At 45.3% G+C, this 27,914-nt stretch overlaps 1 long non-coding RNA gene across 3 annotated transcripts; it reads left to right on the forward strand.

Annotated features, from left to right (window-relative positions):
* The first annotated feature begins 2,625 nt into the window (after positions 1 to 2,625).
* Positions 2,626 to 27,644, forward strand: LOC107969709 (uncharacterized). Of its 3 annotated transcripts, none has more exons than XR_010153793.1 (8): positions 2,626 to 2,803; positions 14,033 to 14,211; positions 15,578 to 15,881; positions 17,317 to 17,491; positions 22,041 to 22,168; positions 23,722 to 26,050; positions 26,433 to 26,707; positions 26,804 to 27,465. It is a non-coding gene; the product is annotated as an uncharacterized LOC107969709 (long non-coding RNA). The 3 variants fall into 3 exon arrangements; XR_010153791.1 differs by having other exon boundaries at positions 2,632 to 2,803; positions 15,578 to 15,950; positions 23,722 to 24,136; positions 26,804 to 27,644; XR_010153792.1 differs by having other exon boundaries at positions 2,632 to 2,803; positions 23,722 to 24,136; positions 26,804 to 27,314.
* The last annotated feature ends 270 nt before the right edge of the window (positions 27,645 to 27,914 follow it).

Raw genomic sequence — 27,914 nt, forward strand, 5'->3', positions numbered from 1 at the left:
GTGTTTGCTTATTTATGGGATTTCAAAAGCCTGATTTTTTGAGTAGTTTCAGGCTTGTATGTGTGTATTTGTATAGGCTTTATTAGAAGAGGGCTTAAGACAATAACATTTTTAAAATGTCTCAGTGGGGAATAGACTTCCATGTCATGAACGATGATGTTGACCTCCTTCTGCTGTCTTTGTGCAAAGTATAAATAGTGTGAGAATTGGCATGTGCTGGGTTGTGGTTTCAGTGTGGGAGGGCAGTTCCTTAAGATGGAAACCAAATCTCACCGAGCTGTAGCAGCCACACTCACCTTTTATCACATTCCCCACCATCGTCTTTCACTTTTCTTCTGTGCTTAAATTTCTTTCAACATACTTTTTTTTTTTTTTTTTAAGACAGAGTCGTGCTGTGTTGCCCAGGCTGGAGTGCAATGGTGCAATCTCGGCTCACTGCAACCTCTGCCTCCCAGGTTCAAGCAATCCTCCTGCCTCAGCCTCCCAAATAACTGGGATTATAGACGCGTGCCACCACGCTGGGCTAATTTTTGTATGTTTAGCAGAGTTGGGGTTTTACCATTTTGGGCAGGCTGGTCTCGAACTCCTGACCTCAGGTGATCTGCCCACCTCTGCCTCCCAAAATGCAGGGATTATAGGTGTAAGCTACCATGCCTGGCAAACATACATATTATTTTGATTATATATATAGGGTGTATAAATATATGTGTGTGTATATATATATGTGTATATATATGTTTGTGTGTGTGTGTATATATATGTGTGTGTGTGTGTGTACACATAGAGGTCTCACTCTGTCATCCAGGCTGAAGTGTAGTGGCTGAATGATGGGTCACTGCAGCCTCAACCTCCAGTGATCCTTCTACCTCAGCCTCTTGAGTAGGTGGGACTATAGGCAGGCAACACCACACAAGGCCAATTTTCTAAATTTTTGTAGAGACTGAGTCTCACTACATTGCCCAGACTGGTCTTGAACCCCTGGGCTTAAGCAATCATTCCACCATGGCTTTCCAAAGTGTTTGGATTACAGGTGTTAGCCATCAAACCCAGCCAACAATATTTTTTAAAGAACTGTTACAACCAAATTATGAGCTATGGTTGTGCCAGTGCATTCCAGCCAGAGCACCAGAGTGAGACCTTGTCTCCAAAAACAAAACAAAACACTTATGACCAAATTAAAATTCTAAGGTTGTGTCCTCTGTGTCCCCTTCTTGCCCTGTAAGCTATCACTGTTAAATATAATGCGTATTGAGAAAACTGTTAGATATTATTAAGAAATTCCTATATATCTTCTAAGTGTGATAAGGTATTCTGATGTGACCCAATATTTCCTCACCCCTACCTCCAGGGTCTAAACTAGCAAATCAAATCAGGAAATCCACAAAGGACAGTTGGCCATGTTCGATTAGAAAATTAAATATCCCCATTAGTGAGAGTAATCCAGTGATTTTAAAAAAGAGAAGTCAAACTGAAATGCAGCGTAGTCAGGGCACAATTACCCTGGAATAGCCACTTCACACGGAATGACTGAGGAGCCTTTCTAAGATGAACAAATTTTGGTAACATAATTCTCTTTCTTTCTTTCTTTCTTTTTCTTTTTTTTTTTTTTGAGATGGAGTCTTGCTCTACCGCCCAGGCTGGAGTGCAGTGGCATAATTTGGGCTCACTGCAACCTCTGCCTCCCGGGTGCAAGCAGTTCTCCTGCCTCAGCCTCCTGAGTAGCTGGGATTATAGGCGTGCGCCACCACGCCCGGTTAATTTTTGTATTTTTAGTAGAGACGAGGTTTCACCATGTTGGTCAGGCTAGTCTCGAACTCCTGACCTCGTGATCAGCCCACCTCAGCCTCCCAAAGTGCCGGGATTACAGGCGTGAGCCACCGTGCCCGGCCCGGTAACATAATTCTTTCTAAACCATTCTCAGCTTGGGCTGCCTCCCACCCCCGCCTTATTTCTAATGGCCATCCCACGATGTGGTCAGCAGTGTGGTACGGCATGGTGAGAGAGGCGCTCAGGGATGGGATGAGGGTCTTTCCCGCATTATGAAAATGATTTAAAAATGTCCAAATGGGCAGGGCGCTGTGGCTCATGCCTGTAATCCCAGCACTTTGGGAGGTTGAGGCGGGCGGAACACCTGGGATCTGGAGTTCGAGAGCAGCCTGGCCAACATGGTGAAACCTCATCTCTACTAAAAATACAAAAAGTACCCGGGCGTGGTGGCATGCGCCTGTAATCCCAGCTACTCCGGAGGCTGAGGCAAGAAAATCATTTGTACCTGGGAGGAGGAGGTTGCAGTAAGCCAAGATCGCACCACTGCACTTGAGCCAGGGCAATGAGACGGAAACTCGGTCTCAAAAAAAAAAAAAAGTCCAAATGTTCTTTCTTACCCTTAAGTAGCAAATAAGATGCATTATACAAGACCCAGGTAAGGAAAAGAGCAAGTGCATTTCATGTCTCAGCTTACTTCTTAATTAGCTGTAATTCGCTGTGCATGTTACCTTACCTTTACTATCCGTAAAATGCCCTAATAACTAGCGGGGCGGGTGGTGGTATGCGGAGAATGCTGTTGCTTTATCCAATCAGTGGCGCTGGCGCGGGAACCGCCCAATCAGGGGCGCAGCCGGAGAGGAGGGCGTGGCTTCCGACATTCGGCGGGGTCTTTACCTCTTGCTCCCGCCAGAGTTTGGGATTCGTCTCTACTGTTCCGCGTCCTCCACCTTAGCCCCTGGTGACTCTGTCACAGCCTCTGTTGACCTATGATCTGCAGGGAGACGCACAGCCAGGACATCCTGGAACCTGGGAAAGGGTGAGTGTGCGGGGTTGGGCAACCCGAGAAGGGAGACCAGGCTGTGAAACCAGCAGGACCGGCCTCTCCACAGTCCGCTCCCAGGTCGCCGACCTGAGTCCCCGCTGGCGCAGCTCCGTCCCAGGCCCCTCTGGCCGCAAGATGGCGGCTGGGCCCACAGCCGGGACCCCAGCGTCCAGCCCCGTCCGTGCGGGGCCATGTCTGGAGCCCCCTGAGCAGCTCTTCACGCAGCCTCGAGTATTTCCCAGGTTGTTCAGGGATGCCAGGCGGGTCATAAGAGCAGAATCCCGACCCGGTGTTTGCGTGGGAAGAACTGCAGCATATGGGGCTCCCAGTGTCTTTTGTTAAACATTTTGTTTGAGACGGAGTCTTGCTCTGTCGCCCAGGCTGAAGTGCAGTGCGTGATCACGGCAACCTCCGCCTCTCAGGCTCAGGTGATTCTCGTGCCTCAGCCTCCCGAGAAGCTGGGATTACAGACCTGCGCCACCCCGCCCGGCTAATTTTTGTATTTCTAGTAGAGAAGTGGTTTCGCCATGGCGGAAGGTGGTCTGGAACTCCTGGCCTCAAGTGATCCGCCAGCCTTGGCCCCCCAAAGTGCTAAGATTAGGAGCATGAGGCACTGCGCCAAGCCTCTTCTCTTAAAAATTAAAGGGAGTCGGGGTTAAAACCTTAAAGAGGTTATTTGAGCCGTGATTGGTGAAATGGAAAGCACCCCAGCCATAGTATGTGGCCCACCTGAGAGACATAAAGCAAAGGGTTTTATAAAGGGCGTGTGAGAAGGCAAACCAAATGCAAGAATTGGTTAGTTATGTAGTCACCTTATTTGTATGATTCAGGTGGAAATTTCCTGGTTAAGTAATCAGAGGTTAATTGCAGGTTTATGATTGGTTAATAAAATTCAATTATGATTGAATTTTGTTTCCGCCTAAAATAGTAATTTATAAGATATAAACTCGAGTTAGGTTTTACATTTTTTACTTATGAACACAGGGCACTAGGGCCACTTCAGTCTAATTTCCTGCTTTTTAATTACTTTAACACTCCACAGGAGGAGGACTGGTTTTCCTCTGTGACTTCCTAATGTATGGCAAGCAGGACTTCTTCTAATCCACTACCCTCTTCCCCTAGCTTAACTAAGGCTTGCAGTAAAATTATAAATTTCCACTTTCTTTCCTACATTCTCAAATGTAGGAAATGAGGACAAACAACTTCCTCTCTCCAATTTACAACACTATCAACTATTTGTCCTTTATTGTGCGTTTCAGACACAGTGTTTTAATTGTTAATCATGTTTTTACACTGCAGTGGATGGCAGGTTTTTAAAGATTTGTTTTCTGTTTGTAAACGCTTTTTTTCTGGAGACAGAGTTTCATTCTTGTTGCCCATGCTGGAGTGCAATGGCATGATCTCAGTCACTGCAGCCTCCGCCTCCCAGGTTCAAGTGATTCTCCTGCCTCAGCCTCCCAAGTAGCTGGGATTATAGGCTGCCACCACCGTGCCCTGCTAATTTTTATATTTTGAGTAGAGAGTGGGTTTTGTCTTGTTGGCCAGGCTGGTCTCGAACTCCTGACCTCAGATGATTTATCCGCCTCAGCCTCCCAAGTCTATAAACATTTTACGTGAGAAAAAAAGTAGAAAATAATCCTCTGGAACTCCACTTTAAAAAAAAAAAAAAAAAAGTCTGCGCCTCTCCTTTTATCTTCCCTAGGCACACACACCCTACTAGTACGTCTTTGGAAGTTTTGCTTTGGAGAAATTACAGGGCCTTTACAGCAGCCCTTTAGTCTATTCTTGGTAATGAGTTTCAGAACTGTCTGGGATAACCCAACATACCCACAGTGGCCATATATCTTGGAGTGTCTAATGAATATCATCCCCTGAGTCGTCTCTTAGAGGACAGCCTGAGGAGTAAGAGTGTAGCTTCTCAGAAGAGCAACTGGATGGCCTAGGCCTGTGGAAAATTTCCTTGTGTACTATTTGTCTAAAAAGCTAACCTCTTAGAAAATTAAAATTATTTTTTCACAAAGGAATGCTTATACACTGTTGGTGGGAGTGTAAATTAGTTCAACCATTATGGAAGACATGGTGGGAACTCCCTGAAGACCTCAAGACAGGAATACCATTTGACCCAGCAATCCATTATTGGGTATTTACCCAAAGCAATGTGAATTATTCTATTATAAAGACACATGCATGCGTATGTGCACTGCAGCACAATTCACAATAGCAAAGACATGGAATCAACCTAAATGCCTATCAGTGATAGACTGGATAAAGAAAATGTACATATAAAACATGGAGTACTGTGCATCCATTAAAAAAAATGAGATTATGTCCATTGCAGGAATGTGGATAGAACTGTAAGCCATTATTCTTAGCAAACTAACACAGGAAAACTAAATACCACATGTTCTCATTATAAGTGGGAGTTAAATAATGGGAACACATAGACCCGTAGAGGGGAACAACACATACTAGAGCCTATTGGAGGACGGAGAGGATCAGGAAAAATAACTAATGGGTAGTAGGCTTAATACTTGGGTGATGAAGTAATCTGCACAACAAACCCCCATGACACACATTTACCTATGTAAAAAATTTGCAATGTACCCTTAACTTAAAAGTTAAAAAAATAATTTGTTAGCTTTTCCAATAATTCCCTGATAGCGTTTTGATTTTATGTGTGTATGACACCTATTATGTATCAGAAATTTGGATTACACAGATGAACAGGGTTCAACATACCTGCCGTGTAGGAGTTTATAGTTCATTAGCATGGATAGGTGTGTAAAAAATTAATTTATTCTGGAGAATAATACTTGTACATAAAAAGACCTATAAGGTATTGAGCTGTAAGGTAATAGTGATCAATTCTGCCACTAACATAGCAGTGGGAATATCAAGGAGGGCTTTATAGAAGAGGTGACATTTGAGTGGGTGTCATTGTTTAATAGAACTTTTTGTATTAATGTTGCTGGTGCGGATATTTCATTTCCTTTTTTTTTTTTTTTTTTTTTTTTGTGAGATGGAGTCTCACTCTCTTTCCCAGGCTAGAGTGCAGTGGTGCAGTCTCGGCTCACTACAGTCTCCACTTCCCAGGTTCAAGTGATTCTCCCACCGTAGCCTCCCGAGTAGCTGGGATTATAGGCATGAGCCACTGTGCCCAGCCTCAGAGTGTACCCTTTAAAAAATTATTTAAAAAAAATTTTACTTCTTGACTCTGAAATATATTGAGAGGTCTTCCCCCAATGACATAAAAATGAACAAGTGTGTAAACAGTTAAGAAGTTTTTTCTCAAGCTAATTTTTTTTTTTTTTTTTTTTTTTTGAGACAGAGTCTTGCTCTGTCACCCAGGCTGGAGGGCAGTGGCGCGATCTCCTCGGCTCACTGCAAGCTCCGCCTCCCGGGTTCACGCCAATCTCCTGCCTCAGCCTTCCGAGTAGCTGGGACTACAGGCGCCCACCACCTTGCCCGGCTAATTTTTTGTATATTTAGTAGAGACGGGGTTTCACCGTGTTAGCCAGGATGGTCTTGATCTCCTGACCTCGTGATCTGCCCGCCTCAGCCTCCCAAAGTGCTGGGATTACAGGCCTGAGCCACCGTGCTGGGCCGATTTTTTTTTTTTTTTTTTTTGAGACGGAGTTTCGCTCTTGTTGCCCAGGCTGGAGTGCAGTGTCGTTATCTTGGCTCACTACAATCTTCACCTCCTGGGTTCAACCAATTCTCCTACCTCAGCGTCCTGAGTAGCTGGGATTACAAGTGCCTGCTGTCAAGGCCGGCTAATTTTTTGAATTTTTGTTTGTTTGCTTGTTTGTTTTGTGTTTTTGGGAGACAGAGTCTTGCTCTGTCATCCAGGCTGGAGTGCGGTGGCATGATGTCGGCTCACTGAAACCTCTGCCTCCCGGTTTCAAACCATTCTCCTGCCTCAGCCTCCTGAGTAGACAGGTGCGTGCCACCACGCCCAGCTAATTGTATTTTTAGTAGAGACAGGGTTTCGCCATGTTGCCCAGGCTGTTCTCGAACTCCTGACCTCAGATTATCCACATGCCTCGCCCTCCCAAAGATTTGGGGTTACAGGCATGAACCACGGCGCCCGGCCTAATTTTTTGTATTTTTAGTACATACGGGGTTTCATTATGTTTGCCAGGCTGGTCTCTAACTCATGACCTCAGGTGGTCCATCTGCCTGGGGCTCTCAAAGTGCAGGGATTACAGGTGTGAGCTACCATGCCTGGCCTCTCAACCTGATTTTTATTTTTAGTAGACACATTGGTGATGAGACAATCAGATGTTCGCATTGATGAGAAAAGGCAGAAATGATTTTTGTTCTCTGGATTCTTGAAATAAAATTTTTTCCAAAGGACAAGAAGATCCCATCCCAGTAAGGCAATGCAAGAACCTGCAAGCAAAATGTACCTGAGACTCACAGTGGGGTACAAAGTGTCTCCTGGGAAGGTGGTCACTGAGTAATTTAATGGGCAGGATGGGGATGACAGAATATTTTGAGTGATATTATTGTCTGACTTGACAGTGGAGTCAGACATGTTTGTGTCCCAATCAGCACTGCCACTTCCTGAGTTTGTCACCTTGGAAAGATTTTTTCACTTATTTCAATTTCGCTTTTTTTTTTTTTTTTGAGATGGAGTCTAGCTCTGTCGCCCAGGCTGGAGTGCAGTGGCACAATCTTGGCTCACCACAACCTCCGCCTCCCGGGTTCAAGCTGTTCTCCTGCCTCAGCCTCCCGAGTAGCTGGGATTACAGGCGCCCACCAGCATGCCCAGCTAATTTTTCTATTTTCAGTAGAGACGGGGTTTCACTGTGTTGGCCAGGCTGGTCTGGAACTCCTGACCTTATGATCTGCCCACCTCAGCTTCCCAAAGTGCTGGGATTACAAGCGTGAGCCACCACACCCGGCCCAATTTCAGTTTTTTAATAACTGTAAATTACATTTCATCAGAAGAGCTTAAAAGATGTTTAAAAAGTCAACGACTATGAAAGGTATATTTCAGAAAAATCTAGTGATATGTTTTATTTGTTAAATTTATGTTTTTTTCTGGTTGTGTAATTTTAAATAGAACCCCAGGGGTTTGCTTTGAGAATGCTACCAGAGAAGAGAAATAGGAAAAATCTTTTTTCCATTATGGCTATACAAAGTGAATACATTTCCACAAGCAAATATGATAGATTAATTGGTGCATTGTATATATTTCTCAAACCATCAGCTCCTCTTTTTTTCAAAGTCTAGAATTTGTAATGGTGGATATCTCTGTTCTGTATTCTGTTGTCTAGATATCCAAGTTTAATGCAAAATTTTATGACATGGAACTTGACACTTTCTAGAAATGTTCACATATGGTTGTTTATTAAATTATCTCTCATGGAAATATTTAAATGACATGTTTATTGTCTGAAAAGGACAGATATTTAAGCTTTTTTTTTTTTTTTTTTCTTTTTTTTGAGAAAGAGTCTCGTTCTTTTGCCCAGGCTGGAGTGCAGTGGTACAATCTTGGCTCACTACAACCTTCACCTCGCAGGTTCAAGCGATTCTCCTGCCTCAGCCTCCCTAGTAGCTGGGATTACAGGTACACAACACCAGGCCCATCTAATTTTTCTATATTTAGTAGAGACAGGGTTTCACCATGTTGGCCAGGCTGGTCTCAAACTCCTGACCTCAGCCAGTCCGCCCGCCTCAACCTCTTAAAGTGATGGGATTACAGGTGTGAGCCATTGTGCTTGGCCCCCTTTAACTATTATGTGACTCTTCTCTCTTACCTGAACGTTGCCCAAAAAGAGACTGTGACATATATTTGGGCCCAGCACCAAGGTGATGTAACTCTCCTCTTCAGCCGGGCATTGCCCACAGAAGAGAGAGTGACTTATTCCTGAGTTTAGCATACAGGTGATTTGATTCTTCTGCTGACTCCCAGAAGTCACTGTAACATATATCTGGGTCCATCGCTGAGACTGTGTGACTCTCTTCTCCCTGGGACCTGTCCATAGTGGGGATTGTGACGTATTGCTTGGCCAAGCACCTACGTGATATGACTCTTTTCTTAGGCCTGGGCCCTACCCACTGGAGTGATTTTGACACATTGCTGGGCCTAGCTCAAAGATTATATGTGACTTCACACTTCTTCCTGAGCCCTACCCATGAGGGGCACTGTGTCTTAACTCTGAGACACTTAATTAGGTGATGTGACTCTCTTTTTTCGAGATGGAGTCTGGCTCTGTCACCCAGGCTGGAGTGCAGTGGCAAAATCTTGGCTCACTGCAACCTCCACCTCCTGGGTTCAAGTGATTCAACTGCCTCAGCCTCATGAGTAGCTGGGATTATAGGCATGCACCGCCACAGTCAGCTACTTTTTGTATTTTTAGTAGAGATGAGGTTTCACCATGTTGGCCAGGCTGGTCTCAAATTCCTGACCTCAAGTGATCCACCTGCCTTGACCTCCCAAAGTGCTGGGATTACAGGCGTGAGCCACCATGCCCGGCCTATGTGTCTCTTTTGTTTGGACCCTCTTCTTGGGATATTGTGACATATTGCTGGGCCCAAAATCTAGGTGATGTGACTCTACTCTTTGGTCTCTGCCCAAAAAGGGATTGTGGCATATCACTGGGTCAAGAACCTAGATGAGGTGACTCTCCTCTCCAGTCTGGGACCTGCACACATTGTGTGTTGAGACATATCACTGGGTCTAACACCTAGGTAATGCAACTCTCCTGCAAGGGCCCCGCCCACAGAAGTATTATGAAATATCTTTCTATTAATCACCTAGGTGATGTGACACTCCTCTTCTGCCTGGGGACTGCAAAAAAAGTATTATTACATATCACTGGGCCCAGCACCTAGGTGATGTGACTCTTTGCTCATGCATGTGCTCTGCGAACTGGGGTGTTTGTTACACATAGTTGGGCCTAAACCCTAGGTCATGTGATTCTTTCATTTTCCTGAGCCATACTCATAGCATTTTGACATATTTTTGGGCCCATAATTTAGATGATGTGACTCTCTTGCATGGGCCCTCCCCATAAAGGGTAGTGTGACATATTGTTGAGCCCAGTACATAGGTGATGTGACTCATAGTTCTCTATGGATTGGGCTTTGCCCAAGCAGGGATTATGATGTGTTGCTGGACTCACCACCTACGTGTTATGACTCTCCTCTTCTGCCTAAGCCCTGCATGCATTGTGTGTTGTGACATATGCCTGGATTCGGCACTTAGGTGATACAACTTTATGACATGGGAACTGCCCATGGAAGTATTATGACATGTCTCCTTTCCATCACCTAGGTGATGTGACCCTTTTATTTTTCTTGTTTCTGGCATATTTTGGGTATAGTGACGTATCATTGAGTTCAACACCCATGAAATGGGAGGCTTCTGCCTGAGCCCAGCACATAAGTGGCCTTTTGATATATCTTTGCATTCATTATCTAGGAGATTTAACCCCCCTTTTCTGCCTGCACCCTGACCACTGGGAAGATTGTGACGAATCACCAGTCTCAGCAATCAGGTGATCTGTTTTTCCTGCCTGGTCCTTGCCCACAGATCATTGTAACATATCACTGGGCCTAGCATCTAGGTGATGTGACTCTGCTGACTGTATTCTGCTTTCAGGGGGAGATTTTAACATAACCCTAATCAAGCACCCATGTGTGGGTGTGGCACTTCTGCCTTATCCCTGCCCTCAGAGAAGATTGTGACATATCACTGCCCCAAAATGCGGTGATGTGAGTCTACTGGTCAATACCTCTTCACTGGTGGGATTGTGATGCATATCTTGTCCAAACTTACACGTGCAATAATGACTCTCATACCTCTAAACAACCAGTAGCAGATGTAGTTTCTCTCATAGCCAGGGTCAGGAAAATGAGTAATATCCTGGGCCTCCTCTTTGTATGAAGGTCATAAAGAATTAACACTCTCTCACATACTGTGTAAAGTTGTCAAGAGGTACAGAGAATGTCCTAACAGAACTCAGCACACAGGGGAGGTTGTGACACTCATATGCATAGCCTGCCAACAGTAAAGACTGTCATCCTTCCACATAAACACAGCTCAATGTTGAGTTTCTGAATCTCATACCCAGCTGCAGTCAAAAGTTGGAAAATTGAATGTCATGTTAATTCAGTCCATAGAGAGGTTAGTGTCTCTGAGACCAAGATTCAGCACACGTGTGAGTTGTTGACGTCAATAAATGACACAATTTGCAGGCGGGATTGAGGTTTTCATACACAAATCCAGACCGTCATTGGGACTCATTCATGTACTTATACCCAACATACAGAGGGTATTATGTCTCATACCTAGAACTAGAAAAACGTGTGAAATTGTTAATCTCATACCTCCACCTTCATCCAGATGTGATTGTGACATACAATTCTGCCCAGCAACTGAGTGATTTGACTCTCCTGCCTGGGCCCAGTGTATAGACGGGGTTGTGCCATATTGCTCGACCCAGCATTTAGGTGATGTGAATCTATTCTTTTGCCTTAGTGCTTTTCACAGAGGGCATTGGACATATCACTGTGAGTAATGTCCAGGTGATGTGACTTTTCTCTACTTCCTGGGCTTTTCCCAAGAAGGGACTGTTATATATTTCTGGGTCCAGAACCTAGGTGATGTGACTCTCCTCTCCTGCCTGGTTTCTCTTGTACATTGTGTATTGACATGTGGCTGGTTCTAATACCTTGGTGATGTAAATCTCCTGTATGGGCCCTGCCCACAGAGGTGTTATATCTTTTCATTCATCACCTAGGTGATGTAATTCTCTTTTTCTGCCTGGGCCCTGCCGGAAGGGAGGATTGTGGCATATCACTAGGCCCAGCACCTAGGTGATATGATTCACCTGTTTTTCCTGCGCCTCACATATTTTGAGTACTGTAAAATATTACTAGACCTACCACCTATGGGATTGCATGCTCCTGCCTGGGCTCTGCCCACAGGGACCTTGTGACATATATCTGCATCCATGACGTAAAAGATGTGACATTTCTTGCCTGCACCCTGCCCTGCACAGGAAAGATTGTGACATATCCCTGGAACCAGACACAAGGTGATTTGGCTCTTCTGCCTCTGTCTTGCCCCCAGGGAGCATTGTGACAGTGCTGTGACTCTGTTGCCTGTGCTGTGCTTTCAGGAGAGAATTGTAACATATCCCTGGCTGAGCACCTAGGTGATGTGACACTGCTGCTTGGTTCCTTCCCTCAGGGAAGATATCCTTGGCTGAAATCCCAGGTGATGTGACTCTCCTCCTAACTCCCTACCTACAGGTTAAATGGTGACATATACTATAGTCAGCTTATAAGTGCGATGATTACTCTCATAACTCAAGTCAGCTATTAGAAGAAATAGTGTCTCTCATAGCTTGCCTTAGATGAGTCACATCCTTGGTCTTCTCTTTTTATGAAGGTCATAAAGAATTGCCACACTCCCACATATCATATAATGCCCTTGAGTGTTACAAAGAGTGTTATCCCAGGGCACAGCACAAAAGTGAGCTTGTTTCTAATATGCACACCTCGCCAACCATTAGGATTATCACCTTCACACATGGAAAGAGCCCATTGCTGAGGTCTTGAATCTCAAATGCAAACACTGTCCACAGTTGGAATTGTGACTGTTATATATGAGCCTCCAGCCACAGTTGAGATGGTGACACATTTCTAAACTCAGAACATAGCAGATGAGGACTACTATCCAAACCCAACCAACTGGAGAGATGTTTACCCCAATACCTGGGCTTAGGGCCAGAAGTATGGTCATGGGTGCTTACAAACATGATTTTAGAGTAAATTGTGACTCTCATTTATACTGGATAAAGCCATTGAGTAGGACAGAGAGTGTACTAGCCGGGTTGCATTGAGTTGAGATCGTGCCACTGCACCCCAGCCCAGGTGACAGTCTGAGACTTCGTCTCCCCCTGTGTGTATGTGTGTGTGTATGTATATATATATATTTTTTTATTTTGGACGGAGTATCTCTCTGTTGCCCAGGCTGGAGTGCAGTGGCATGATCTCAGCTCACTGCAAGCTCCACCTCCCAGGTTCACGCCATTGTTCTGCCTCAGCCACTCCAGTAGCTGGGACTACAGGTGCCTGCCACCACGCCTGGCTAATTTGATATATATATATGTATAATTTTTTTTTTTTTTAAGACAGAGTCTCACTGTCACCCAGGCTGGAGTGCAGTGGCGTGATCTCAGCTCACTGCAACCTCCACCTCCTGGGTTCAAGTGATTCTCCTGCCTCAGCCTCCTGAGTAGCTGGGATTACAGGCACGCACCACCATGCCCAGATAACTTTTGTATTTTTAGTAGAGATGGAGTTTCACCATGTTCACCAGGATGGTCTCGATCTCCTGACCTCATGATCTGCCCGCCTCAGTCTCCCAAAGTGCTGAGATTACAGGCGTGAGCCACCACAGCCGGCCTGGAGATTTTTACTGTTGTATGAACACACATCAAATAGCATACATCATCATTTTCTCACATAAACATAGCCTACTTTTGAAGTTCTGACTCTCACACATAGAGGTAGTCAGAGGTGGAAAAATTGACTCTCATATGTGGATTCAGTTTGCAGGTGAGTTGATGACACTCAGAGCAAGATTCAGCACACCTGTGAGTCTGTGACTTCACTAATTAGACAAAGTCCACAGGAGGAGTATAGGCTGTCAGGTACAAATTTAGTTCATCGTTGAAATTGTAACTCCTGTTCTTAGACACAATATATAGGAAGGGTTAACTTCCTATTCCTAAAACCAGAACATGTGTGGGATTGTTAATTTCATCCCTGCACCTTCCCACAGGTTTAATTGTAACATTTTCAGCACCTGAGTGATCTGACTCTCTTGCCTAAGACCAGCCCACAGATGGAATAGTGACATATTGCTGAACCCTGAACTGAAAGGATGTGACTCTATTTTTCTGTATTGGTGCTGCTCACAGGGGACATTGTGACATATCGCTGGGCCTTGCACTTAGGTGATGTGAGTCTCCTTCTTTGCCTTGGCACTGCCCACAGAATGCATTGTCACGTATCTCTGGGCCCCACACCCTGGTTATGTGACTCTCCTGACTGTCCCCTGACCACATAAGCAATTATGACATATTGCTGGGTCCGACTCTCTGGTATAACTCTACTGCCAACAAGGAGCATTGTGACATATATTTCCACTCATCATCAAAGTGATGTGACTCTCTTCTCCTGCCTGTTCCCTGCTCACAGGGGGAGTTGTGACATATCACTTGGCTCCGTACCAAACAAGTGTGATTCTTCTTCCATCATAAGTTCTGCTGGCAAGGGAGATTGAGACATATTATGGAGCTCTACACCAATGTGACATTACTGTTTTGCCTTGGCCTGGACCTCAGAAGCCATTGTGACATATTACTGGGCTCAACAAGGTAACATGAGTCTCCTGTATGGACCCTGACAACAGAGCATTGTGACATCTTTAAGAGCATCAACTATTTGATGTGACTCTCCTTTTACACAAGGCTTCCCTCATATGAGAGACTGTGACATACCTTCTGGCCCAGAAATCAGATGACATGTTTCTTCTGCCTGAGCTTTGCTTACAGGGAGCATTGTGACATATCACTGGTCTCAGCACCCATGTGATGTGACTCTACTGTCTGTGCCCTGATTTCAGGAGGAAATTGAACATATCCCTGACTGAGCACCCAGGTTTTAACTCTTCTGCCTGGTGTCTGCTCTCAGAGAAGATTGTGACATATCCCTGGCCTGTTACCCAGATGATGTAACTCTCCTGCTCACTCCCTATCCACAGGGGAGATTGTGACATATATTTTTGTTCAGATCATAGGTGTGATGTTTACTCTCATATCAAAAATCAGCCAATAAGAGACAAACTATCTTTCATATGTGGGCTTGGGAAAATGAGTAAGATTCTGGCTCTCCCCTTTGTAGGAAGGTCAGAGAGAATTACACTCTCACATATTGTATGAAGCCCCGGGTGGTACAGAGAGTGTCCTAACAGGTTGCAGAAAACATGAGATTGTTTTTGTGTATGCACACTTTGCCAATTGTTAAGATTATCACCTTCATCCATGGACAGAGCCTACTGGTGTGGTCTTAAATCTTACAGGTGGATGCAGTGCAGAGTTAAAATTGTGACTGTTGTAAGTGAACATCAGGCAACAGCTGAGGTGGTGACTTATTAATAAGCCTAGCTTATAGGTAGGTGGCAACTCTCATATCTGGACCCAGCCATTACAGAGGTGTTAACTCTCATATCTGGGCATAGAGGCACAGGTACGATCATGGGTGCATAGCAGCAGAAATGTCTCCCAGCCACAAAAGACTGTGACTGTCACGCATACCTTATAAATTCCTTAGGTGGTACAGAGCGTGTTCTAACTAGGCTCAGTGTAGAGTTTAGGTTTTCACACTCATGCACACCCAGCCAACAGTAAAGATTTTCATCTTTTCACATGAACACAGTCCACTGGAGGTTCTGAATCTCATGTGCAGAGACAGTCACAAGTTGGAAAATTTACTCTCATAAGTGAATTCAGTCCAAAGGTAAGTTGGTGACTTTCAGACCAAGATTGAACACACCTATTAGTCTGTGATTCCACTAAGGTGACACAGCCAGTAAGAGGGATTGAGTCTCTCATTCAGTGATTCATTTCATTCTAAAAATTGTGACTTGTGTGCTTAGATCCAACATACAGGAGGTGTTGACTTTCATACCAAGAATTGGGGTATATACAGGATTGTTAATGTCATCCCTGGTCTTTCCTGCAGGTGTGATTTTGGCACACACTTCTGCCCAGCACCTTAGTAATGTGATTCTTCAGAATTGGCCCAGCCTACAAATAGGATTGTGCCACACTGCTGGACCCAGCACCTAGGTGATGTAACTCTGTTCCGCCTTGGTGCTACTTGAAAAAGACATTGTAATATATCTCAGAGCCTTGCACCCAGTAATGTCAGTCTCCTCTCATGCCTTGCTGCTGCACACAGAAGCAGGATATGCACAGGATTGTTAATCTCATCTTGGACCTTCCTGCACGTGTGACTGTGACAGATGCTTCTGTGTAGAACCTGAGTGAGTTTACTCTCCTGTCTGGATTTAACCCACAGATGAATCGTGACATATCGCTGGACCAGAAACTAGGTGATGTGACTCCATTGTCTTGCCTCTGTGCTTTCCACATGGGGCATTTGGACATATCACTGTGCCTTGCACCCAGGGGATGGGAGTTTTCTCTCCTGCTTTGGTGCCATCCACAGTGAACATTGTGAAATATTGCTGCCCTCCCCCCTAGTTTATGTTACTCTCCTGCCTCTGCTTTGCTCACATGGGTCATTGTGACAGTGTGACATACTGCTGGGTCTAAAACTCAGGTAGTGTAACTCTCTTGTTTGGGTTCTGCCTGCAGGAGCCATTGTCACATATCTTTGTGCTCATCACCCAGGTGATGTGACTCCCTTTTACTGCCTGGTTTCTTCTCACAAAACATCTTGTGATGTATTGCTAGGCCCCATACCTAGCTGGTGTGACTCTTCTTTTAGGTTCCACCTGCTGCAGAGATTGTAACAAACTGCTGGGCCCAGCAGCATAATGATATTACTCTTTTGCCTTGGGCCTGCCCTCAGAAAGCACTGTAACATTCATGGGCCCAATGCCGAGGTGATGTGTGTCTTCAGCCTGGACCCTGCCCACAGGGGGCATTGTAACATATCACTTGGCTCATCAGATGTTTGATGTTATCCCCTCCGCTCTCCTACCCTGTGTTTGCCTATAAGAGACATTGTCACAAGTTTCTGGGCCCAGCACCTAGGTGATATCTTCCTGGGACCTGCCATATGGGGATTGTGATATATTGCATGGCCCAGTACTTACTTGATGTGACTCTCCTCTCATGCCTGGGCCCTGCTTACAGGTGTGATTGTGACACATAGCTTGGCCTAGCCCCTAGGTTATGTTACTCTCCTCTTATCCTTCAGTTATTTTCACAAGGGGCATTGTGACATATTGCTGGACTGGGAACCCAGGTGATGTGACTCTCCTCTACTGCCTGAAATACAACCAAAAAGAAAGTTTGATATATTGCTTGGCCAGGATCCTAGGTGACGTTATTCTTTTCTCCTGCCTAAACCCTGCATACATTATGTATTTTAACACATCGTTGGGGCCAACACCTAGGTGATGTAACTCTCCTGCATGGGCTTTGCCTACAGGGGTATGTTGATGTATCTTTTCATTCATCACCCAGGTGGTATGACTCTCCACTTATGCCTGGGCCTTGATGAAAGAGAAATTGTGACATATCCCTGGAATTAGCACTTAGGTGATGTAACTTACCTTTATTGCCAGGGCATGGAATATTATGAGTATTGTGACAAATCTCTTGGCCTGACACCTAGGGGATGAGAGACTCCTGCCTGGGCCCTGCCCACAGGATGCTTTGTGGCCTGTCTTCTGGTTTTATTACCTAGAAAGATGTGACTTTCCTCTTCTGCCTGCATTCTTCCCACAGAGAAGATTGTGACATCACTGGACCCAGCAATTAGAAATTGTTTCTCTCCTGCCTGAGCCTTGCCCACAAGAACATTGTGACATATCCTTGGGCTCAGCACCCAGGTGATGGAACTCTGCCACCTGTGCCCTGTCTACTTAGGCTATTGTGAAGTATAGCCGGTTTCAATACCCAGGTGATGTAACTCTCCTGCCAGGCCACTGCCTTCCAGTGATATTGTGACATGTCTTTGTGCCAATCACCCAGGTGATGTGAATCTTTTCACCTGCCTGGTCCTTGTTCACTAGGGGATAATAATACATATTGCTGGTTTCAGCACCAAGCTGATGTGACTTGTCTCTTCTTCTTAGATTCTACCCCCCAAAAAACTGACATATCACTAGGCCCATCAGCAAAGTTATTTTGCCTGGTCCTGCCCTTAAAAGACATTGTGACATATTGCAGTGCCAGAACCAATGTAATTTGTCTCTTGCCTAAACCCTGCCTACTGGGGGAATTGTGATAGATCTCTTGGCCAATCAGCTGTTTGATGTGACTTTCCTTTGTGGGTTTTTTGTTTTGTTTTTGATGGAGTTTCACTCTTGTTTCCCAGGCTGGAATGCAATGGCGCAATCTCGGCTAACCGCAACCTCCGCCTCCCAGGTTCAAGCGATTCTACTGCCTCAGCCTCCCAAGTAGCTGGGATTACAGGCCTGCACCACCACGCCCAGCTAATTTTTTGTATTTTTAGTAGAGACAGGGTTTCTTCATGTTGGTCAGGCTGGTCTCGAATTCCTGACCTCAGGTATCTGCCCACTTCGGCCCCCCAAAGTACTGGGATTACAGGTGTGAGCTACTGTGCCTGGTGACTCTCTTTTTTTTAACCAGGGCTTTGCCAATAGTAGAGATCGTGACCTATCTCTGGGCCTAACACCTAGATGTTATGACTTTCTTCTCCTGCCTGGTCCATGCCCACAGAAAAGAGAGTGACTTACCGCTAGGCTTAACACACAAGTGATGCGATTCTTCTGCATGATTCCAGCCCACACCGCTTACTGTGACATCTCTAGGCCCATCACCTAGATGATGTGACTCTTCTTCTTGGGAACTGTCCATAATGAGGATTGTGACACATCACTTGGCCCAGCACTTATGTGATAAGACTCTTCATTTGCCTGGGCCGATCAATTTGGGCGACTGTGTCATATAGCTTTACTCAGCCCCTAGGTTATGTGACTCTCCTGTTTTTCCTGAGTCCTACCCACAGAGGTCGTTGCAACATATTTCTGAGCCCCTCATTTAGGTAATTTGACTGACTCTCCTGCCTGGGCCTTCTGCTCGGTGATTTTTGTGACACTTTTTTTTTTTTTTTTTGAGACGGAGTCTCGCTCTGTCGCCCAGGCTGGAGTGCAGTGGCGCGATCTCGGCTCACTGCAAGCTCCACCTCCCGGGCTCATGCCATTCTCCTGCCTCAGCCTCCCGAGTAGCTGGGACTACAGGCGCCCACCACCACGTCCGGCTAGTTTTTTGTATTTTTAGTAGAGGCGGGGTTTCACTGTGTTAGCCAGGATGGTCTCGATCTCCTGACCTCATGATCCGCCCGCCTCAGCCTCCCAAAGTGCTGGGATTACAGGCGTGAGCCACCACGCCCGGCCGTGACACATTTTTTGACTGAGCACCTAGGTAATAAGACTCCATTGCTTGGACTCTGTCAGAGAAGGTATTGTGATGTATCACTGGGCTTAACACGTAGGTGAAGATACTGTCTTCTCCTGCCTGGACACTGCATAAATTGTATATTTTGATATGTTGCTGGGGTTAACACATGGGTGATTCAGCTCTCTCACAAGGATCATGAGCATGGGGTTATTAGGACATTTATTTTTGCTAATCGCCTAAGTGATATGACTCCTCCCTGAACCCTGTCAGAAGGAAAGATTGTGACTTACCACTGAAACCAGAACTTAGGTGATGCGACTCTTCTGTCTAGCAACCACGTATTTTGGGTATTGGGACATTTCACATGTCCAAACACCTAGAAGAATGGGAGACTTTGGCCTCGTCCTGTCCACAGGGTTTCTTGTGACACATATCTGTATCCATTACATAAAAGATGTGATGCCTTTTCTATCTGCACCCTGCCCACAGGAAAGATTGTGACATACTTCAGGCCCCAGCCACCAAGTGATGTGTCTCTTCTGAATGTGCATAACTTTCAGGAGAAAATTGTAACACGTCACTGGTTGAGAATCCAGATGATGTGACTCTCCTGCCTTGTCACAGTCCTCAGGGAAAAGAAATTACATATCAGTGGCCCAGCATCCAGGTGACGTCACTCTCTGGCATGATTTCTGCCAAGAAGTTCGTTGGTAACCTACATCTCAGCCCAGCTCACAGGTCTGATGATAACTAATACCTCTTACCGGTCAATAGAAGAGATACTGTCTCTCACAGCTAGGCTTACAAAAAGGAGTAAAATCCCGGGTCTCCTCTCTGTATGAAGGTTATAGAGAATTACCACTCTCTTGTATATTGTATAAAGCACTCGGATGGTCCAGAGCATGTCATCATAGGACCCAGCAGACAGATCATGTTTCATGTAAACACACCCTGCCAATTTTTAGAATTGTCATCCTCACACATGGAAAAGCCCACTGATGAGGTCATAATTCTCATGCACAGATTCAGGCCACAGTTAAAACTGTGACTATCGGCCAGGCGCGATGGCTTACGCCTGTAATCCCAGCACTTTGGGAGGCTGAGGTGGGCGGATCACGAGGTCAGGAGATCGAGACCATCCTGGCTAACGTGGTGAAACCCCATCTCTACTAAAAATACAAAAAATTAGCCAGGTGAGGTGGTGGGCGCCTGTAGTCCCAGCCACTTGGGAGGCTGAGGCAGAAGAATGGCATGAACCTGGGGGATGGAGTCTGCAGTGAGCTGAGATCGTGCCACTGCACTCCAGCCTGGGCAACAGTGAGACTCCGTCTCAAAAACAAACAAACAAACAAAAAAACCAAAAAAACCCCCACAAAACTGACTATCATTTGTGAACATGTGGCCACATTTGAGATGGTAACTCTATAAGATCATGGGTCCAGAGCAGCACAACATTCTCAGAGCAGGTTGCAACTCTCATGCATACCATATACAGCCCTCAAGAGAGTGCCCTTACATGGCCAAGCACACAGGTGAGATTGTGAAACTTATATTCACACCCAGTCAATAGCAAAGATTGTCATCCACTTAAATACAGCCTACTTTTGAGGTTCTGAACCTCACTTTTGGAGATGGTTGAATTGGAAAATTGACTCTCATTTGTGGATTTTGTCCACAGTTGGGTTAGTGACTTTTTTCTTTGAGACAGAGTCTCGCTCTGTCACCCAGGCTGGAGTGCAGTGGCATGATCTCGGCTCACTGCAACCTCCACCTACCAGGTTCAAGCGATTCTTTCACCTCAGCCTTCAGAGTAGCTGGGACTACAGGTGCATGCCACAATGCCTGGCTAATTTTTGCATTTTTACTAGAGACAGGGTTTCACCATGTTGGCCAGACTGGTCTCAAACTCCTGACCTCATGATCTGCCCACCTCGGCCTCCCAAAGTGTTGGGATTACAGGCGTGACCACCATGCCTGGCCTCGGGTTAGTGACTCTGTAACCAAAATTCAACACACCTTTGTGACTGTAACCTCACTAAGGAGAATAATTTATTTATTTATTTTGAGATGGAGTTTCGCTCTTCTTACCCAGACTAGAGTGCAGTGGTGTGATCTTGGCTCACTGCAACTTCTGCCTCCTGGGTTCAAGTGAGTCTCCTGCCTCAGCCTCCCGAGTAGCTGGGATTACAGATGCCCACCACCACGCAGGCTAATTTTTTGTATTTTTAGTAGAGATGGGGTTTGACCATGTTGGTCAGGCTGGTCTCGAACTCCTGACCTCAAGTGATCTGCCCACCTCGGCCTCCCAAGGTGGTGGGATTACAGGTGTAAGCCACCATGCCCAGCCTAAGGCCCATACTTTGCAAAGGAAATTGAGGCTCTCATGCACAAATCCAGTCCACCATTGAGACTGTAACCCCTGTACTTAGACCCAACATACAGGAGGTGTTGATTCTTATCCCTTGACTCAGGACATGTGTGTAATTGTTAATGTCATCACAAGACCTTTCTACAAATGTCTTGTGACATACACCTTGGCCCAGCATCTGAGTTATTTGTCTCTTTTTCCTGGGCCCAGTTCACAGTGCTGTATCACCAGCCAAGGACCCAGACCCTTGGTAATGTGATTCTATTCTGCCTTGATACAGCCCACAAGGGTCATTGTGACATATCGCAGGGTGTTGCACCCAGGTGGTTTGAGTCTCCTCTTCTGCCTTGGTGCTACCCACAGGTGTATTGTGACATATTGCTGGGTCTGTGTTATGTGAATCTTTTGCTTTTGCCCTAAACATATAGGCCATTGTAACATTGCTGAGTCCAACACCCAGGTGATGTAACGCTTCATCCTGGACCTGTCTACAGAGGGGATTGTACTGTATGTCTTCACCAATCACCCTGGAAATGTGATTTACTTTTCCTGCCTGTTCCCTAATCACAGGGGGTATTGGGACATACTATTGGGTCCAGCACCTAGCTGATGTGACATTTTTCTTTTTTTAAGGTTCTGCTTAGAAAAGAGATTATGACATATGACTGTCCCTAATACTAAGGTGATGTAACTTCTTTTGTTTTGGCTCTGCCCTTAGAAGGCATTGAGACATACTGCTGGGCCTAGCACTAAGATGATGTGAGTCCTCTGCCTGAATCCTGACTACAGGGAGCATTGTGACATATTTCTTGACCCATTACAATCTCTCCTATAGACCAAGCTCAGGTAAATGCCCTTTATACCTACGTGATGTGACATTCCTCTTCTGCCGGGGCCATGCCCACAGAATAGAGAGTGACTTATTGCTGGGGCAAGCAAAACAGTGATGTAATTATTTTGCCTGGTCCCTGCACACAGGAGTCACTGTGATATATGTTTGTGCCTCCCACCTAGATGATGTGACTCTTTTCTTCTGGGGTTTGTCCACAGTGGGAATTGTGATATGCCACGTGACATAGCTCCTATGTGATGTGACTCCTCTTCATTCTTGACTTCCAACTGGGGTGATTGGAATATAAAGCTGAGCCCAGCACCTAGGCTATATCTCTCCTTTTGTCTATGAGCCCTACCCACAAGAGACATTGTGACATGTCTCTAGGCTTCTCACCTAGGTAATGTGACTTGTTTGCCTAGGCCATCCCCTCAGGGGTATTGTGAAATACTGCTGGACCAAGAACCTAGGTGATGTGACTCTCTGCTACTGCTTGGGGTGTGCTTAAGGGGAAATTGTGATGTGCATTTAGGTGCATCCATCACCTACATGGTGTTACTCTCCTCTCCTGCCTGAGATCTGCATGCATCACGTATTTCTTTTAATTAATTAATTAATTGTTTTGAGATGGAGTTTTGCTCTTGTCGCCTAGGCTGGAGTGCAATGGCACCATCTCAGCTCACCACAACCTCCACCTCTCGGGTTCAAGCAATTCTCTTGGCTCAGCCTCCCGAGTAGCTGGAATTACAGGCATGCACCACCACTCCCACCTAATTTTGTATTTTTGATAGTGACGGGGCTTCTCCATGTTGGTCAGGCTGTTCTCAAACTCCTGACCTCAGGTGATTTGACTGTCTTAGCCTCCCACAGTGCTGAGATTATAGACAGGTGCCACCACACCTGGCTGGAATCATTTATTTCAACATATCTCTGGGTCCAACAACATGGTGATGCGACTTTCCTGCATGGGCCCTCCCACAGAAATATTCTAATACATCTTTTCATTCATTATCTTGGTGATGTGACTTTTCTATTCTGCTTGAGCACTGCCAAAAAAAAAAAAAAAAAGATTGTGACAGATTTCTGGACCAAGCACCTAGGTTATATGACTTTCCTCACTTGCCTGAAACCTGCATATTTTGGTTATTGTGACATATCACTGAAGCAAACACCTAGGGGTTGGAAAGTTTCTCCCTGAGCCCTTCCCACAGAGAGCCTTGGGATGTATTTTTTTAATCCATCACCTGGGAGATGAAACCCTCTACTTCTGCCTGCATTCTGCCCATAGAGAAGATTGTGACATATTGCTAGGTCAAGCAACCAGGTGTTTTGTCTGTCCTTCTGGACTTTGCCCACAGTGAGTCTTGTGACATATATCTGAGCCCAGCATGCAGGTGATCTTACTCTTTTTTCCGTGTCCTGCTTTCAGGAGAGGATTGTAACATCTCTGGTTGAGAACCCTATGATGTGACTCTTCTGCCTGGTGCATGCTCTCAGGGAAGATTGTGACATAACCCTGGCCCAGCACACAGTTGATGTGACTCTTGTGCTTGTTCTCTACCCACAGGTGGAATTGTGACATATAACTTGACAAAGCACGCAGATGTAATGATGACTCTCATACCTCAAAGAAGCCAGTAGGAGAGAGAATGTTGCTCACAGCTATGCTTAGGAAAACAAAGAAGATCCTGGCTCTTCTTTCTGTACAAATGTCATAGAGAATTACCACTCTCACATCTGTAAAGCCCTAGTGTGTTATAGAGAATGTCATAACAGGGTCCACTATGCAGATGAGATTGCATTTGTCCTATGCACAGCCCACCAACCTTTAGAATTGTCACCCTCACACATGGAGAGAGCCCACTGGGTGAGGTCCTGAATCTCACATGAATGCACTCCACAGTTGGAACTTTGACTGTCATATGTGAACATCTGGCCGCAGTTGAGATGGTGACTCATTTCTAAACCTAGCTCATAGGAAGGTGAGGACTCTATTATCTGGACTCAGCCAATTAGAGAGATATTGACTCTGGGCTTAGAACCACAGAAAAGGTTCTGGATTTCCTTCTTGTATGAAGGTCACAGAGGATCACCACTGTTGCCTATTGTATGAAGCCCTCAGGTGACACAGATAATGTCATAGGAGTACACAGCACACAGGTGGATAGTGTCTCTTGCATGCACACTCAGACAACAGTAAAGACTGTCATTCTCCCACACAAACATATCCCACTGTTGAGGTTCTGAATCTCAAATATGGAGTCTGTTGATAGTTTCAGAATTGAGTCTCATACATGGGCCTGGTCAACAGGTGGACTGGTGACTCTCAGACCAAATTTCAGCACACATATGAGGCTGTGACTGCACTGACAGTCTGCAGAAGAAATTTTGGCTCTCTTGCAAAAATTCTGTCAGCTATTGAGATTGTTACTCATGTACTTAGACCCAATATACAGGAGGTATTGACTCCCATATCTAGAACGTGGACACATATGGAATTTCTAATCTCATTCCTGGACTTTCTTTCAGATGTGATTGAATGTGTCTGCTAAGCATTTTAGTGATTTGACTTTTCTGCCTTAGCCCAGCCCACAGATGAGATTGTGACATATCTCTTGACTCTGCACCTCAAAAGAAGTGACTCTTTTTCCAGCCTTGGTGTTGCCCTCAGGTGGCATTGTGACATATGGCTGGGCTTTCCACTTAGGTGATGGGAGTCTTTTTTTCTTGCCTTGGTGCTGTGCACAAGTTGCATTGTGACATATTGCTAAGATCTGCACTCAGGTTACGTGAATTTGCTTTTTTTTTCCTAAGCCCTGAATATTTTGCAAGTTAGGACATATTACTAGCCCCAACACCTATAAAAGGGGAGGCTTCTGCTTGGGCCCTTTCTACAGAGGGCCTTGTGACATATCTCTGCATCAATCACCTAGGAGATGTGACTCTCCATTTTTGCCTACACTCTGCCCACAGAAAAATTATCACTAGGCCCAGGTACCAGACAATGTGTCTTTCTTGCATGGCCCTTTACCATAGAAAGCATTGTTACCTATTGCTGGGCTCGGCACCTAGGTGATGTCACTGCTGCCTGTCCTGCTTTCAGGAGAAGGCTGTAACATATTCCTGGCTGAGTATTAAAGTGATGTGACACTCCTGTCTGGTCCCTGCCCTATTGTGATGTATTCTTGGCCAAAAACCCAGGTGATGTTACTCTCCTCCTTTCTGCCTGTTCACAGGTGGGATTGTAAAATATATTTTGGTCTAGCTCACAGGTGCAATGGTGACTCTCACACCTCAAACCATCTAATAGGAGAGGTGTTGTCTTTTATAGCTAGGCCTAGGGTAATGATTAAGATCCTCGGTCTCCTTTTTTGTACAAAGTCATAGGAAATTACCACTTTCTTGTATACTATACACATCTCTTGTGGTACAGTGAGTGTCATTCCAGGGTTCAGCACACAGGTGAGATTGTGGTTCTCATGTGCACACCCCACCAATTGTTAGAATTGTCACCATAATACAATCCACAGTTAAAATTGTGACTGTCATATGTGAACATCCAGCCAGAGTTGGAATGATGACTTATTTCTAAATCCAGTTCTTTAGCAGGTGAAAATTCTATCTGGACCCATGAAAAATTTACCTGGGCTTAGGGCCAGAGTAAACACAGTTTACAGGAGGAATGAAGGCTCTCATGCACCAATCCAGTTCATTGGTGAAATTGTTAGTACTGTACTTAGACCCAACATAGAAAATGTGGTGATTCTCGTACCTAGAACTGGGACCTGTGCGGGATTGTTAATTTATTACTGGACCTTCCTGCGGGAGTGATTATCACATATGCCTATGTTCAGCACCTGAGTGATTTGATTTTGCTGCCTGGTCCCAGTCTGAAGGTAAGATTGTGATTTATCACTGGATCCAGCACCTCGGTGATTTGACTCTTCTTTTTTTGGGGACCCCATAAATTTTAAGTATTGTCAATTTTGGGTGAATCCTGCACCCATGTTATGTGACTCTCCCAAATGTGCCTTACATGTTGTGCCATATTGGGGCTCAATATATCACATTAGACATTGTTACATATTGCTGGGTTCAACACCCAGGTGATGTAACTTTTTTTTTCTGGGACTGCGTGCAGGGGACCTTGTGACATAACTCAATGTCCATCACCATACTGATGTTACTCTCTTCTCCTGCCTGGTCTCTGCTTACAGAGAAATTGTGACAGATTACTGGCCTAGCATCTAGTTGATGTGATTCTCCTCTTTTTTTCAGGCTCCGCATATTTGGGTATTGTGACATATTGCTGAACTCAACACCTAAGGGATGAGAGTCTCCTACCTGTGCCCTTCCTACAGGGGACATTGTGGCATGTGTCTGCATTCCTCACCTAGGAGATGTGACTCTCATCTTCTGCTTGCACCCTGCCTACATGGAAAGCTGTGGCATATTGCTGTGGTCAGCAACCAGATGATGTGTTTCTCCTGCCTGGGTCTTAATAGAGACAGGAAAGATGGTTGACATATTACTGGGCCCAGCATCCAGGTGATGTGAGTCTCATCTTCTGCCTGGTCCCTGCTTACAGAGAAATTGTAGCATATTGCTACACCCAGCACCTAGCTTATGTGACTCTTCTCTTCTTTTAGGTTTTGCCTTCAGGTGACATTGTGACATCGCTGGGCTCTGCATTGACAATTTGTGACTCTTCTGCCTGTGATTTGCACACTTGGGCCATTGTGACATATTACTGGGTGTGACGCTCAGGGGATGTAATTTTTATGCCTGGGCCTTGCCTATAGGCGGCATTTTGAAATGTCTTTGTGGCCGGGTGTGGTGACTCATGCCTGTAATCCCAGTACTTTGGGAGGCTGAGGGAAGTGGATCACAAGGTCAGGAGTACAAGACCAGCCTGCTTAATATTGTGAAACCCTGTCTCTACTAAAAAAAAAAATACAAAAAGCAGCCAGCCATGGTGACCGGTGCCTGTAGTCCCAGGTACTCAAGAGGCTGAGGCAGGAGAATTGGTTGAATTCGGGAGGTGGAGGTTGCAGTGAGCCAAAATCGTGCCACTGCACTCCAGCCTGGGTGATAGAGTGAGATTCCATCTCAAAAAACAAAAACAAAACAAAAAAAAGAATGAATGAATGTCTTTGCACCAATCCCAAAGGTGATGTGACTCTCTTGTGTTACCTGGTCTCTGCTCACAGGAAGAATCGTGACCTTTTACAGCATATGGTTGATTTTTTTTTCTTTTATTTCTTACTTTTTCCTGCAGGAAAGATGGTGAAATATTAATGAACTAAGTACCAAAGCGATGTTACTTTTTTTCTTGGACCTGCCTACATAATACATTGTGACATATTGCTGCGCCCTGCCCATAGATGATATGAGTTTTCTGCCCATCAGCTATTTTATGTGACTCTCCTCTTTTATCTTCGCTTTGTCCGTAGGTTAGATTGCAATATATCTTTGGGCCTGGGTCATGCTAACAGAAGCGACAGTGACTTATTACTGGGCACAGCCCCCAGGGTTGTGATATTCCTGCTTGATTCCTGCCCAAGTGGTCATTTTGACATATCTCTTGGCCAGTCGCCTAAATGATAGGTCTCTCCTTATCTTTCTGGACCTGTCCACAGTAGGAAATGTGACATATCTCTGGGCCCAGCACCTATGTGATGTGACCCTCCTGTCATGCCAAGGCCTTGCCTACTGTAGTGATTGTGCCATATAGCTGGGCCCAGCTCCTATGTTATCTGA

This window comes from Pan troglodytes, chromosome 20, assembly GCF_028858775.2.
Source record: "Pan troglodytes isolate AG18354 chromosome 20, NHGRI_mPanTro3-v2.0_pri, whole genome shotgun sequence".
Classification (NCBI taxonomy): Eukaryota; Metazoa; Chordata; class Mammalia; order Primates; family Hominidae; genus Pan; species Pan troglodytes.